Source organism: Balaenoptera ricei, chromosome X, assembly GCF_028023285.1.
Source record: "Balaenoptera ricei isolate mBalRic1 chromosome X, mBalRic1.hap2, whole genome shotgun sequence".
In the NCBI taxonomy this organism is placed as follows: Eukaryota; Metazoa; Chordata; class Mammalia; order Artiodactyla; family Balaenopteridae; genus Balaenoptera; species Balaenoptera ricei.
Genome location: NC_082660.1, coordinates 109012952 through 109028474, shown reverse-complemented (window position 1 = coordinate 109028474; position 15523 = coordinate 109012952).

The following is a 15523-nucleotide window of genomic DNA, read 5'->3' as shown; positions in this document are numbered from 1 at the left end:
TTATCTCCTAAAGTTGACAATAGACATATATATGAGCCAGAAATTCCCATCCTACGTATATACTAAAGAGAGTTTGTGTATTTTCAAGTACTGTTCACAATATTGACAAACTGGAAAAAAACCAAATGCTCATAAACAATAATGTAGATGAATTAACTGTGGTACAGTAAAATGCAATATTATACAGTAGTCAAAACAAATGAACTAGCAACATATAAAAACATGAAAGAATTTTGTGATAAAATGTTGAGGACAAATGAGTCTCCAAAGATTGCATACAGCATGATATACTTCTTTTATGAAATAAAACAGATCTTAAAAATATTTACTGTTTCAGAAGTTATAAGCAAACCAAAAGAGACTCCTGGTTTCAACTCTGACATGTAAACAGCTAGGAGATAGCTATTTCCATCATTACAGAAAGAAAACTGCTGAACAAACTGAAAATTAAGGACTCTTCTTAGACCCATCAGAGAATTGTGATCAAGGGTGGCAAACTGCCACCCTTGAAATCTGGAGAGATAGGTGAATAGAGAATCACAGCTGAAACCTGGAAACAAAAATTCCTAGGAACACTTAAGTTGTAATTTTGACAAATTGCTTGAGGTTGAGTATACTAGCATGAGGGAGAATGCCTAAGAGCTGTGTTTTGGCATGTGTGTCGGGGGTACACTTTCATGGATTTTGCCTTCAGGAGCCCAATGAGATCCTCACAGTGTAAAGCTTGGAAGGATCCTCTACTGGCTCTGAAATGGGAAAAGGAAACATAACCATTTTGAAATATGCCAAGACTGTTCTCCAAAACAAAGGGAACTTTGCAGGAGAAAAGGCTTTACCAGAGCCTTATTACACCCTAGGGAGAAGAGCATTTATCCAATCCTACTCCCTCCCCCACCCCAAATCCTTCCTGTATTACCTAAGAGGAGAAATTAAGGCTAAGAAACATTGATGAAAGTCACAGCTCAGAGACATGGGCCCACTAAACGACTGAGATTTAATCATAAATTGAAAGAAACTTCTCTTCTCCCATACCTTGCGACCATACCAAGAGGGACTGGTGTAACAGTGGCTTACAGCGAAAAGAGCTGCATAACAAAGACTTTATCCAAGTAGGAGTAATTAAGGAATTCTAAAGTCAATAAAGGAGACACAACAAGGTCATACAAGGACCTTACAAAGTTCCCTTTGTTTTGGACAACAGTTATGGCATATTTCGAAATGGTTGCTATTTACCAAAAAACACAATTTAAATAAAAGTAATCAGGTTCAAGGTAAAACAATGAAAACATTCAGTATGAAAATACTAAGAGGAAAGCTACCTTAACAGGACTGTTACTAAATCAAGCGACTTTAAGGCAAGCAACATTTCCAGTGATAACGAGGGAGATTTCATAAAATGACAAAATGGTCAATCCTTCAGGAATATATCACAATTATAAATCTATGCACATATTTATATAACTGAAATATATATATATATAAATTTACAGAATTATAAGAGGTAAAAGGGGAAATCAAGTATAATGAGAGAATCAAAATAGAAGATAACTTCCATAGAAATAAAAATATATCAGAGATTATAATAACAATAATAAAATAGCCCTTAGTGGCATTGAATCACATACATAACAATAAAGATCTGAATTAGCAAACTTTAGTTACTGTATCAGAGAATCCTCTCAAAATACAGAATTAAAGGAAAACCATAGAAATTATGATAGCCAAGATACTGATCAGTGCCCTCAAGTGCTAATGTGGCTATAAATCACCATGTGATCTTGTTAAAAATGCACATTTTGATTGAGTAAATATGCGGTAGGGCCTGCGATTCTGAATTTCTCATTGGTTCCCAAGAGATGCAGAAGTTACTGATCAGCAGACCTTACTTTAAATAGCAAGGATACAGAGAGAAAATATGGAAGAACATCTTTATTCTCACATACACACACACACACACACACACACACACAGCATTTATACAACAGGAGTTCCATAGGAAAACGTGGAGTCCTGGAGGAGTAAAAAGCAGTCAAGTGCACAACAGAAGAAGGCACTTATTTTGAGGTGAAAGCGTTTACTGAAGACTGGGAAGAATTGTTTGTGTGTGATATTTTCTAAAAACATCATAGTAAATATCTGAACTAAAATAGTAAGGAAAAAATAGCAAAAAGATTTAAACACATTTTTGGAACCAGAAATCAAATAAGAGCTTGGACACACCTTTAACAATTTGGGGACCTGGCAAGAGTATAAGACTTCTAAGTCAAGCTAAAAATCTGTTACATAAAACATATATATTGTCCTGCCTTGAAAAAATTTAAAAGCCTGGTTGACTGTTTTTATATGACAATTTTGGAAGAATACTAAAAATTGTTAATTATTAATGTATAACGATTTTCTATTGATTAGTCAGTGATATTTGGTTGAGTAATAAAATATAGATATATATAATTCATATTTATGAATATTCATTCCATACAATTTATTTTTCCTTTTCTTTAATGTTGTTAAAATAAAGATTTTCATATTAATGCAATAAAAGGTTAAAATGTAAAAGGTGATCATGTTCCAAATATACAAATTTTGAGTTTATGTTGATAAAATTAAATTACTATAAAATATTAAAACAGTTATGTTCACATATGCTTTCAGTTACTTTATATAATATTCAAACTTTAAAAATTAAAAGCCAAATATAATATACCTTAATTATTGAATTTCAAAATTTTAGCTAAAATTTTAAATACAGCTGAAATGTATAGTATTTTTTGAAAATTTACTCAAATCTTATCAATATGATTATAAATATAAAGATATTCAAAATCCTACCTTTTAATGCCCACCTACTTTCCAACATAAAGAGCTATATATGTACATTTAAAAGGAATATGAATTGTTAAATGTAGCAAAATATTTCTCAGCTGCATTTTGTACTGGTTATAAAAACCATGTGTGTCTCTCCAGAAACAATATTGGAACATAAAGAAAAGGAAGGAAAGGGATGCCTGTCACTACTGTGAAATAATACTTCCTTAAGCAAGAATCTATGGGATTTATATCATCTGAGAGAAAAGATATTGAACAAGTTAATTAATTTGTGTTTTCTGTTACATAAGGCATTTAAATGTTTCTCACATCCTGAAGCAGTATCCTGAACCAGTATCCAACACATGAAACTCCTTAGTATTTGGATACATTTGGGCACAGGGCAAGAGGTGGGAAAATGTTTTCTCCTGGATCCAAACAATATTCGTCACAAGACAGCTTGCTTAGGGTTGCAGGTCTGAGTGGAAGATGCTAAGGGACAGAAGTTGCTATATGTTCTTTAATAAGTTTAATTTTTGTGTGTGTGTATAATTGGGATCATCTAAAGCATGGAGCTCAGGACAGGTTACTCTCTTGCCCTGTTATAAATGTGGTACCGAATACGTGAATATGGTACCTAGAAAAGAAGTACAAGCTGATATTCATGGGAAAAGCCCAGTGAGGATCTATTCTTGAAGTAAGTATTTACAGGGGGATATAGAGGTGTTAATTTGAATGATTACCAAAAACTTGTGCCAAGTCTCTGCCATCATCCCATCCTGTCCAACTCTTCCACACAGAGAGATGGTGAAAAGTGAGGCCAGAAGGGTATTAATTTTAATGACCATCTATGGAATCCTGATCGGTCTCTGTCTTCATCCCATCCTTCCCTACTCCTCCATACAGAGAGATGAGATGGGAAGGCCATTTCCCTGTCTCCTGCTCCATGTTCAAAACACTCACATACACATGCATGCACGAGCACGCACACATATATACACACACACCACTCCAAAACTAGAGTGCTTAACTCTATGTGTAGTTAGGCCTTCAAATATTGAATTTGACGCTTAAATTAAAGCATTCCACAGTCTGGAATTTGGCGATTCCCAAGACAAACATTCTAACTCTTCATATAGGCATCTTAAAATGAAGCTTGCCATTCAAAATGTCCAGCCTAGTCTCCAGAAACAAAGCTTCCATTAGGCTTCCCAATCAGGTGAGAAACCTATCAGGAAACACACCTGCCTATACAATAGCAAAGAAAACCAATTTCAACTTATCTACAGTAATCAACCAAATACTTCATTCTGAAGTATAGGAACAGGTAACAAAAATTTAACATATACGATAAAAATCAACAGAATAAGACAGTAAGTTTAAAAACAACAAGCAGAATATTGAGCCCAGAATAAATATAGTTCAAGAAAGAGAAGAGATATTTTAAGATAATCTAATTAGTATTCTCAGAGAAATATGAGTACATCATAGATTGCTGGTAGGAATGTAAAATGGTACAGTCACTCTGGAATACAGTTTGACAATTTCTTGAGTAACTAAACATGCAATTACCATACACCAGCAATTACACTCCAAAGAAATGAAAAATTATATTCATACAAATACCTGTACATGAATGTTTATACTAGCTTTAATATTAATAGCCCCAAACTGAAAACAATGCAGATATCCTTCAACGGATGATTGGTTAAACAAACTGTGGTACATCCATACCATGAAATACTAATTAGCAATAAAAAGCAATGAGCTAATGATACATGCAATAACCTGTATGAATCTCCAGAGAATTATGCTGAGTGAACAAAGCCAAATACACACTATATAAATGCTATATTTATATAAGATTTATATGAAATTCTTGAAGCTACAAAATAATAGAAATGGAAAACAGATTGACAGTCAACGGAGATTAAGGAAAGGGTGGGGTGGGAGGGAAATAGGCATGACTATAAAAGGGCAACATGAAGGATCCTTCTGGTGATAGAAATGTTCTATATCTTGACTGTATCAATTGTCATATCTCTGTTGTGATATTATAGATTTGCAAGATATTATCACCGAGAGAAATTGGGTAAGGTGTATACAGGATCTGTATTCTTTCTTAAAACTGGATGTGAATTTAACTTTCTCAAAATGAAAAACTTAACTAAAAAATGAAATTGAATGTTGTAAAAAAGCATCAGAAAACAAAACATGACTGTTATATGAAAGTAAATCAATAGAATTACTGGGGAAAAAATGCTGAAGAAATACATGTATGTAGAGAGAAAGGAAAAGAGAAAGAAAATGTGAAAGAAATGATGGCAACATAGGGATTCAATCTCATAGAGACAATATTTTACTGTTAGAAATTAAAAAGAGTAAATAGAGGAAATGAAGAAGACAAAATTATTAAAGAAGTAGTATAAGTAAATTCCCAAAAGTTGAAACTCATGAATCTTTAGAATAAAAGGAAAATGTTTGGTCTTCCTAGTTGAAACTTTAATGTCTATCAATAAATTTTACCATTTTCTTTGTATAGGTCTTTCACATTTCTGGTTAAGTTTATTCCAAAATAAAATTAAAGCTCTTGTCTACTTTAATATGTATCTTTATTTTTCTGTTTGCAATATATCATTTGGATATTGCTGATATATTAGAACACTGCTTCTAATCTAGTAGTAATTATTTGATAATCAGATCAAATCATTTGAAAGCATCCTCAGTTTTGTATCAATTTCCAATATTTATCTCTCTTTCTTTGTCTTAATGCATTGGTTAGGTCTTCTAGTAAAATAATAAATAATAGCACCAATGGTGTTATTCCTGATTTGGGATGAATTATTAATATTCTACCATTAAGTATGACTTTTGCTGTAGGTTTGGTACATTTATCTAATGATGTTTTTTCTTCTTTCTTAATTTGCTATGAATTTTTAATATGCATAAGGATGATAGTTCAAATATTTACTGTTAGCTATTGAATTTATTTCATTTTATATTATTTTTATAATCTAAATCAATATATTTTGATTAAAATGGATTTTCATTCCATACACAAAACATTACACAGGTCTGCACAGAAGACTGATTGTGAATTTTAAATAGCATGATAAATTTAGATTGTATTTAGAAAATGGTAAAACTATCATTTTAAATTTAACATACATATATAAAATAAAAAGGGAAGCTAGTACAGCAATATTAATAGATCCTAAATATTTTGATTACACTGGAAGTTCTAGTCATAGTAAGGCATCTACAAATGTTTGACACAAGATAATATTTTCTACTCCAATCCAGATTTCTTTATTTACCATTTAATAAAGGATAGGCTGGAAATGACTGACAGGTGTGCCATACTGTCAAGGAAATTACGAGTTTGCAAATTCAGCATTTATTTATTTTAAGTAACCATACATAAGAAACTCTTAAGTTGTAGCCACGTTGTTTCAGTATTCTGAATCCATGCCACCCACTGTTTCTACTTTGTTACATAGATTTTCTCAGTCTTCTTCCCCAATATACACGTCTTTTGGTGTCAAGAAAGTTGTTTGTTTCATATGACCTAACAATTCAATCAAGTGATTTTTAAGTGAAAAAAGGGAAGTTTCCCCTCCCCTCACCCTCTTGGGAAGGGGAAGTCAGAAACTTAATTTAGACAGGAAAATAGGATCAGCTCTGCTACCAGTGAGTCTCATAATCTTTAAAACCCTTTTAAAAAAAAACCCTTTTGTATTTTTTCAAATTTTCACACATATCTTCCCTTTTTTGTTAAAGCACAAATGGTTGTTGACTATGCAGATTATGCAGAGGAACTTCAGTGAAATGCTACTTCATCAGGAAGAACTGTGGATCAAGTAGGCCCACAAAGTTATCATAAATAATGATATTTACATAGGCAGTACATATAAAAATGTAGAAAGTGAGGCAGGAGGTAGATGCCCCTCCCCCCCCAGGGTAAGCAATTGAAGATTCATTCCCTGTGGACCAATACTCCAAGATGACAATAGCAGGACAATTGAGAGAGGAGGCTGGGCCCTGCCCAGATACAGGATAAGAGACCACATATTTCTCATTCTCAATGTCAAGGAAACCTTCCCAACTAGAAAGCTCCTTAAGGTCAAAAAGGGAGGGGGCGCCACCCCATAGTAAGTGATGCCAACTACCCATAGCCTCTTCGGTAGAATCCATCTTGGCTGAGAGATGCACGCGCACATGGGAGGATCCTGAGATATACCAAATACAGACTCTGAACCAGGCAAATCAAAATGATTGGTCAAAGGAAACCTGGAAGAAATGCCCCATTATAAGTGATTTAAACTACCATGAGGGTGCAACTCTCTCTCTGAGTCTGCCCGTGTGTCTATCCACATGTACCGTACTCTTTTCTTCTCCTAATAGACACTTGTTTCACTACTTTACGTCTTTGTGGGAATTCTTTTCTGTAAAGCCGAAGGGCCAGGGCCTTGTCACTGGCTACTTGTTCCTGGTGGTCTAGTGGCTAGGATTCGGTGCTCTCACTGCCTTGACCTGACCTCAATCTCTGGCCGGGAACCAAAACCCTGCTTCAAGCTGCTACAGGCCGAGGCCACCCATGATCAGAAAGTATGAGAAAAAATAAGATTTTAGGAGAGCCTTCTGAAAGACAAATTAGAATAACAATTCACGATGTCACATTCCTCTTTTCATGCTTTGTTAAAAAGCCTAAATTTATATTTGCTTCATGTTCCTTTCAGGAAGATGAATAAGTTATGCAAAACAAAGTACACCAATATTTAAATTATACAGAAAAGCTTAGGTTTGAAAATAATTTGACAAGGAGATAAGCAAGAGGGTCCAATTAAACAAACCCTTTGGCAAATTACTATTTCTTTTACCAACTCAATTTCTGTCATAATCTATAGAAAAAAAAATCCCTGACCAGCTAGGTGTTTCTATTTTAATTTTAAAAAGCAATATTTATTAATAACACTCCATAGCTAACCATTTTAAGCTCCTATCAAACTCAGGCAAGAAATTATTAAATTCATAAATGTGCTTTCATTGCATTTTAATGGAAATGAAATTAGATCTGTCTTATCAGAGGTGGGACTAGTCAACACTAAAAGAAGCAGAAGTACTGCCAAATAGTCAATTTACATAAATAAATTTGCCTCCTTTACAAATCAGGAAGGCTTTTCATGAGAGCTTGAAAAGCAACATCACTCCCCAAGCTGACTTTGAATTGATGGACTAGTGGTAAGTCTGATAAGATTTAACCAAAACTTTTCCTCTTTTTTTCTCCACACTAGGTAAATTTTAAGCATTGCTCTTCCAATGATACCTATCTAAATGTTAATACTGTACATCCTTTCCATACTATTATTGCATTCCTAGGGAAGAAATGCATATCCTGTACACAGCAATTTTGTTCAATCTGAAATAACAGATATTCTGAAATACTTAGTCCTGAATAATTCATTTATGCAATCTACAAAATGATGATTGCATAGCTTGCTTTTAAAGGATTTTACTAACTTTCATTGAATGATACTATATAAATTGACTAGATGATGTAGCAAATCTAATTGTCCAGGAATGTACACTAAGGGGACCTCTTCGGTTTTTCTGTAAAAATACTAACTCACTGAATCATACAAAGAATTGTTCTTCAAGTTAGAATAAATTTTTGAAGGTCACCTAGGCCAAATTCCTACCAGATTAAAATAACAAATTTCTTCCATAGCATAACTACCAAGAGGCTATTTATTATTCACTGGAATGTCTTTAGTAACAGTATATCCCTGTGTGGTGTTGGCTCCTGATCAGGTGTTCACAGTTGCCCACGTCTTACCCTCTACATTGTCTTGACCAAATTTTTGTCAGGTTTTTCTCTTCACTAAAGGTCCCTGAACTCTGCTTGTCCTCAAACCTAAGCAAGCACTGAAAAGCCAAAAATATCCCCTTATCAGCTTATCCCGAGAATAAGCTGACCCTCTCTATAAAAGAAAAGCCTTTTTGCTTGCTTTTGAGACACTTGCACATTTCTGAGATCTGAGTGCTTTCCCTACTGCAACAGTCTTTCTTCTCAGTAAAGCCTCTCCTTATCTAAGTCTGGATTTGTTTTTATATGACATTCCTATTAAAAAAATATGTGAAAGCCCAAAACTTGGTACTTTAAATAATTTATTTGCCTCTGAACTCATTTTTTTAACACTGTGCTATCTATATTTCCTTTCCACTTTCTCTCTTCCTTCTATTTTCCCTTCCATTATATAAAGTCATGGACTTAAACTCTAATATTCTTACAGATACAAAATTCTAACTCACTGGTCCCTTGGGTCAACCTCATGGCTATTCATGACATTTCACCTGAAATATTGCTTTTCACGTCTTATCCGTTATGTGTACTTCCAAAAGAAGCAGTTTCCTAAAGTATGTTTCATCAAGCAGCATTACTTTGCTAAGTAGCCACTAATACCTATTCATTGTCTACTAAATGCCCATATTCTTTAACTTGAAATTTAAGTTCTTCCAACAGTGGAGCAGGAGAATAGTTCCCAGTGTAACTTAAATGTTGTGGTATTTAAATATACAGGAACACTTTAGATGTGTGCATACGTAAAGATAAAATTGTGCAACAACAAGACAACTATGATTCATTTAGCTTGAATGTACCAAAAAAGTAAATTAAGCTAGGTCTCTGCCATGTAGGTAAACTAGAACTGATGGCTTTGGCTCAAATGCATTGCTACAATGACTTTATAATTATGACTATAGAAATAAATTTAGTTAAATATTATCTAATAATTGTTTGTTGCTTTACTACCATATATCCAGCTCCATGGTAGGCACTATGGAGAAGAAAAAGAGAACTCTGAAACCTACATCTTACATTTTCACATACTATACACAATCTCAGAGTCAGAAAAATTCCTAATGCAAATATGAAAAATAAACATTATAAAGGTAATTTTAGGACATCTGCTTCTGGCCATGATGGACAAGCTAGGATAGATCAACCTTACTTCCAAGAATCGAAAGAAAAGCTGGATAAAATATTTTTAAAGCATTTTTTTAAATGTGGAATACTATAGCTTGATTGTAATGGTAGTTACATGGATGTACACATGGGATACAATGGCATAGAACTATACACGCATATTGTACTAATGTCAATATCCTTATTTTGATATTATGTTAAAACTATATAAAATGCAACTATTGGAGGAAACTGGGATGAAGGGTACACTGTACCTCTCTGTACTATTTTGTCACTTCTGGTGAAACTATGATTTATTTTAAAACAAAAAGTTTTTTGTTAAAAAATGTTTGAAGGCATCAGAAAGTTACAAATAAAGGCAGGACTTGAGGGGTCAAGACCCCAGAGAGAAGTGAAACACAGAGAGATGAGTCTGACATTTGGTACTGCACTTCCTCTACAGGCATTTACAAATTCATGACTGATAGCCAGAAAGCTAAGAATTTGAGCATAGCTCTCAGCATTCTCTTGGAGCTGAGAAGATAGAAATTGGAGTTTAGGACTGATCAAAGTGGTCGGCCCTCATAAAATAATTTAGTTTTCAGGTAGATCATCTTTACAGGGTTGTAAGGATGAACCAAAAATAGATCAGCTTTTGTAAAGACTGAAACTCAGCCTCTATAATCAGCCCAAACTCTGGCTGAATTAAAGTGATCTCCCCCTAGCTTAGAGGCCAGATGCAAAAGCCTTAAAATATCTCTATATTTCTATATATAATATCTGACATTGAATTTTTAAAAATTAACAGGCATACCATGTCTCAAGATCAAATAATCTAAAATCAAGAAGAAAAATGAACAACAAAAAGATACCCACAGGGGATCCAGGTTGTCAGAAATAGCCTTTACGATAATAATGATCTATATAATACTTAGGGAAAACTTAATAAAAAATATATAAAGCATATATAAGGGAAACCATAAGCATCTACAAGAAAAATCTCAAACAACCTAACCTTACATCTAAAGGAACAAGAAAATGAACAAACAAAATCCAAAGTTAGTAGAATGAGAGAAATCATAAAGAACAGAGCAGAAATAAATGAAACAGAGGCCAAAAAAAAGAGAATAGAAAAGATCAATGAAACTAAGTGCTGGTTCTTTGAAAAGATAAATGAAATTAATAAACCTTTAGTTAAACGCATCAAGAAAAACAGAGGGAGAACCCAAGTAAATAAAATAAGATATGAAACAGGAGAATTTACAATTGACACCATAGAAATACAAAGGATCATAAGAGATTACTACAAATAATTATACACCAATAAAATGGACAACCTAGAAGAAATCAATAAATTGCTAGAAATGTACCATCCCCTAAGACTGAATTTGGAAGAAATAGAAAATATGAACTTATTGCCAGTAATTAAATTGAGTCAGTAATAAAAAAAAATCTCCCCCAAGACATAAGTCCAGACCCCATGGGCTTCATAGATAAATTCTACCAAGCATTTAAAGACGAATTAAAACATATATTTTTCACACTATCCCCCAAAATTGAAGAGGGATGAATGCTTCCAAACTCATTCTACAAGGCCATCATCACCCTAATAACAAAACCAGACAAAAATATCACAAAAAATTACAGGCCAATATCACTGATGAACATAGATGTAAAAATCCTCAACAAAATATTAGCAAACTGAGTTCAACAATATATTAAAAGGATCAAACACCATGATCAAGGGGTATTTATCCCAGGAAAGCAATGGACATTTCAATATCCACAAAGCAATCAACATATCATACCACATTAACAAATTAAAGAATTAAAATCATATGATCATCTCAACAGATGCAGAAAAAAGTTTTGGACAAAATTCAACATTCATTTATGATTAAAAAACTCTCAAAAAAGTGAGTAAAGAGGGAACACAACTCAACATAATAAAGGTCATATATGACAAGTCCACAGAAAAATCATATTCAATGGTGAACAGCTGAAAGTATGTCCTCTAAGATCAGGACCAAGACAAGGATGCCCACTCTCACCACTTTTATTCAACATAGTATTGGAAGTCATATCCATAGCAGTCAGATAAGAAAAAAGAGATAAAAGGCATCCAAATTGGAAATGAAGAAGTAAAACTATCACTGCTTGCAGACAACATGATATTATATACAGAAAATCCTAAAGATGCCACTAAAAAACTATTAGAACTAATAAATGAATTCAGCAAAGTTGCAGGATACAAAATTAATATATAGAAATCTGTTGTGTTTCTATACACTAAGAACAAACTATCGGAAAGACAAATTTAGAAAATAATCCCAAATCAAAAAGAATAAAAGTAAAAGACTTATATTCAGAAAACTATAAAACATTGATGAAAGAAATAGAAGATGACACAAATGGAAAAATATATTGTGCTCATGGACTGGAAGAACTAACATTATTAAAATGACCATACTACTCAAGGCAATCTACAGATTCAATGCAATCTCCATCAAAACACCAATGACATTTTTTCACAGAACTAGAACAAATAATTCTAAAATACATTGGAAAACACAAAATACCCCAAACAGTGAACACAATCATGAGGAAGAACAAAGCTGGAGGTATCACACTCCCTGATTCCAAACTATACTACAAAGGTACAGTAATCAAAACAGTATGGGACTGGCACAAAAACAGACACATAGGTCAATGGAACACAACAGAGAGCTCTGAAATGAACCCATGTTTATATGGTCAGTTAACCTATGATAAAGGAGGCAAGAATATACAATGGGGAAGAGATAGGGTCTTCAATTAATGGTGTTAAGAAAAGTGGACAGTTACATGGAAAAGAATCAAAATGGACTACTTTCTCATAGTGTATACAAAAATAAACTCAAAATAGATTAAACACTTCAATGTTAAGACTTGAAAGCATAAAACTCCTAGAAGAAAACATAGGTAGTACGCTCTTTGACATGGATGTTAACAACATTCTTTTGGGTATGTTTCCTCAGGCAAGAGAAACAAAAGCAAAAATAAACAAATGGGACTACAGCAAATTAAAAAGCTTCCGCACAGAAAAAGAAACTATCAACAAAAAGAAAGACAGCCTACTGAACAGGAAAAGATATTTGCAAACAATATATCTGATAACAAGTTAATATAGAAAATATACAAAAACTCATAAAATTTAACATTGAAAAACCCAATTAAAAATGGGTAGAGGCCCTGAATAGACATTTTTCCAAAGAAGACATACATATGACCAAGAGACACATGAAAAGAATGCTCAACATCACTAATCATCAGGGAAATGAAAATCAAAACCCCAAGGAGATACCACCTCATACCTGTCAGAATGTCTGTCATCAAAGAGACAACAAATAGTAAGTATTGCCAATTATGTGGAGAAAAGGGAACCTTGGTGCACTGTGGGTGAGAATGTAAATTGGTGTAGCCACTACAGAAAACGGTATGAAGGTTCCTCAAAAAATTAAAATAAAACTGCCATATGATCCACCAATTTCACTTTGGTGAAAATATTTTGGGTATTTACCCAAAGAAAACAAAAACACTAATTCTGTGACACATATGCACACCAATTTTCATTGCAGCATTATTCACAATAGCCAAGACATGGAAACAACCTAAGTATACATGAATAGATGAATGGATAAAAAAGACATGGTATGTATATACACACACACAAAATATTATTTATAGCTGAATATTTATTATTCAGCTATAAATTATTCAGCTATAAATTATGATTCAGCTATAAATTATAAATTATTCAGCTATAAAAATAATGAAATCTTGCTATTTGCAACAACATGGATGGATTTAGAGGGTATTATGCTAAGTGAAATAAGTCAGAGAAAGATAAATGCCACATGATCTCACATTTGGCAACTAAAAAACAAAACAAGCAAACAAAACAAAACAGACTCATAGATACAGAGAAATATGGGTGATTGACAGAGGGGAGGGCATGGGGGAGTGTCAATAGGTAAAGGGAATTAAGAGGTATAAACCTTTAGTTATATGAGAAATAGGTCATAGGGATATAATACAGCACAAGGAATGTGATCAATAATATTGTAGTATCTTTGCATTGGGACAGATCGTTACTAGATTTATTGTGGTGATAATTTCCTAATGTATGCAAATGTCAAATCATGTAGTACACCTGAAACTAACATAATATTGTATGTCAACTTTATTTCAATAAATAAACAAAGTTTACATTTTGAAAAAAAAATACTGGACCTTATCAAAATTAAAAGCTTTTGCTCTTTTGAAGACATTATTATGAAAATAAAAAGAGCACAGACTTGGAGATAATTAACATAATACATAAATTTGACAAAGAGGTTGTATACAGAATATATATAGAATTCAATTCAATAATTAAAAGACATACTTTTAAAAGTAGGCAATACATCTTCTTAGAAAGTAACAGAAGATATAGCAATGGCTGAAAAAACACAAAAAGGTGTTCAGCATCATTAGTCATTTGGAAATTGAAAATTAAACCATGAAAGGTAGCACTCTGCACTCATTAGAATAAAATTAAAATGAATGACGATTTCAAGTGTGGGTGAAGATGCAGAGCAGCTTGAGGTCTTATATGTTGCTGATGTAAGTGTAAAATGGTAAAAATCACTTTGGGAAACAGATTTTGCAATTTTTTATACAAGTTAAATATAGACCTAACCTATTAATCACTCTTAGTTATTTTCCAAAGGTAAATAAAAAAGTAATATCTACAGAAAGACTTATTCAGGAATTTCATAGCTTCTCTATTTAGAAGAGGTTCTCTATTTAGAACTAAAATCTGGAAAAATACAAACATCTGTTAAGAAGAGATTGTATGAACTATGATATATCCATACAATGGAAAAGTACTCAGTACAAAAATTACAAACTATTTGAACACGCAACTGTATGGATGATAACAAAAGAATATTTTGGGTTAAGGAAGCTAGAAACAAAAGAGTACTTACTGTACAATCCCATGCATATGAATTTCTACAGTAGATAAAATTAAGTTGCTGTGATACACACCAGAATGCTGGTTACTTTGGTGGGTGGTTGTCTTGCAAAGGGGTGTGAGGTAACTTTCCTGAGTGATGGAAATGTTCTACCTCTTAACTAGTGTTACATAGGTGTGTATATTTGTTAAAGCCTTCGAACTGTGTGTTTAATTTTTTGCATTTAATCATATGTAAATTACATCTAAAAAGTAGTTTCTAAAATGAAGTAAAAATAACAACTTTCTAAGACCAAAAAAAATGAGAAAATTCACTATCAGTAGACCAGCATTAAAGGGAATATTAAGGGAGGAGTTCACACAGAATAAAACTGATTTTTGATGGTAACAAGGAATTGCAAGAAAGAATGAAAAATAAAAAGTAAATGTGGAGTTAAAATCTAAATTCATATTGTATAAATGAAACAATAATAATGATATTCTGTGGGGTACAAAATACTTGGAGATTTTGAAGAATTCAAATGTGTGACAAAGAGCACAGAATGCAAGAAGGTGCTAAATGGAGTTAACCTATTCTAATGGTTTTTAATTGTCAATAAAGTTGAAATATTCTACTTTATATTGCACTTACTAAGCTAAGAATGCATCTTGTAATTGTTACAATAGCAATTAAAAAATAGTAAAAGAATGTATAACTATTGCTCAAAAATCAATCCAATTTGGGATGAATAAAAAGTTCTGGAGATTGATAATGGTGA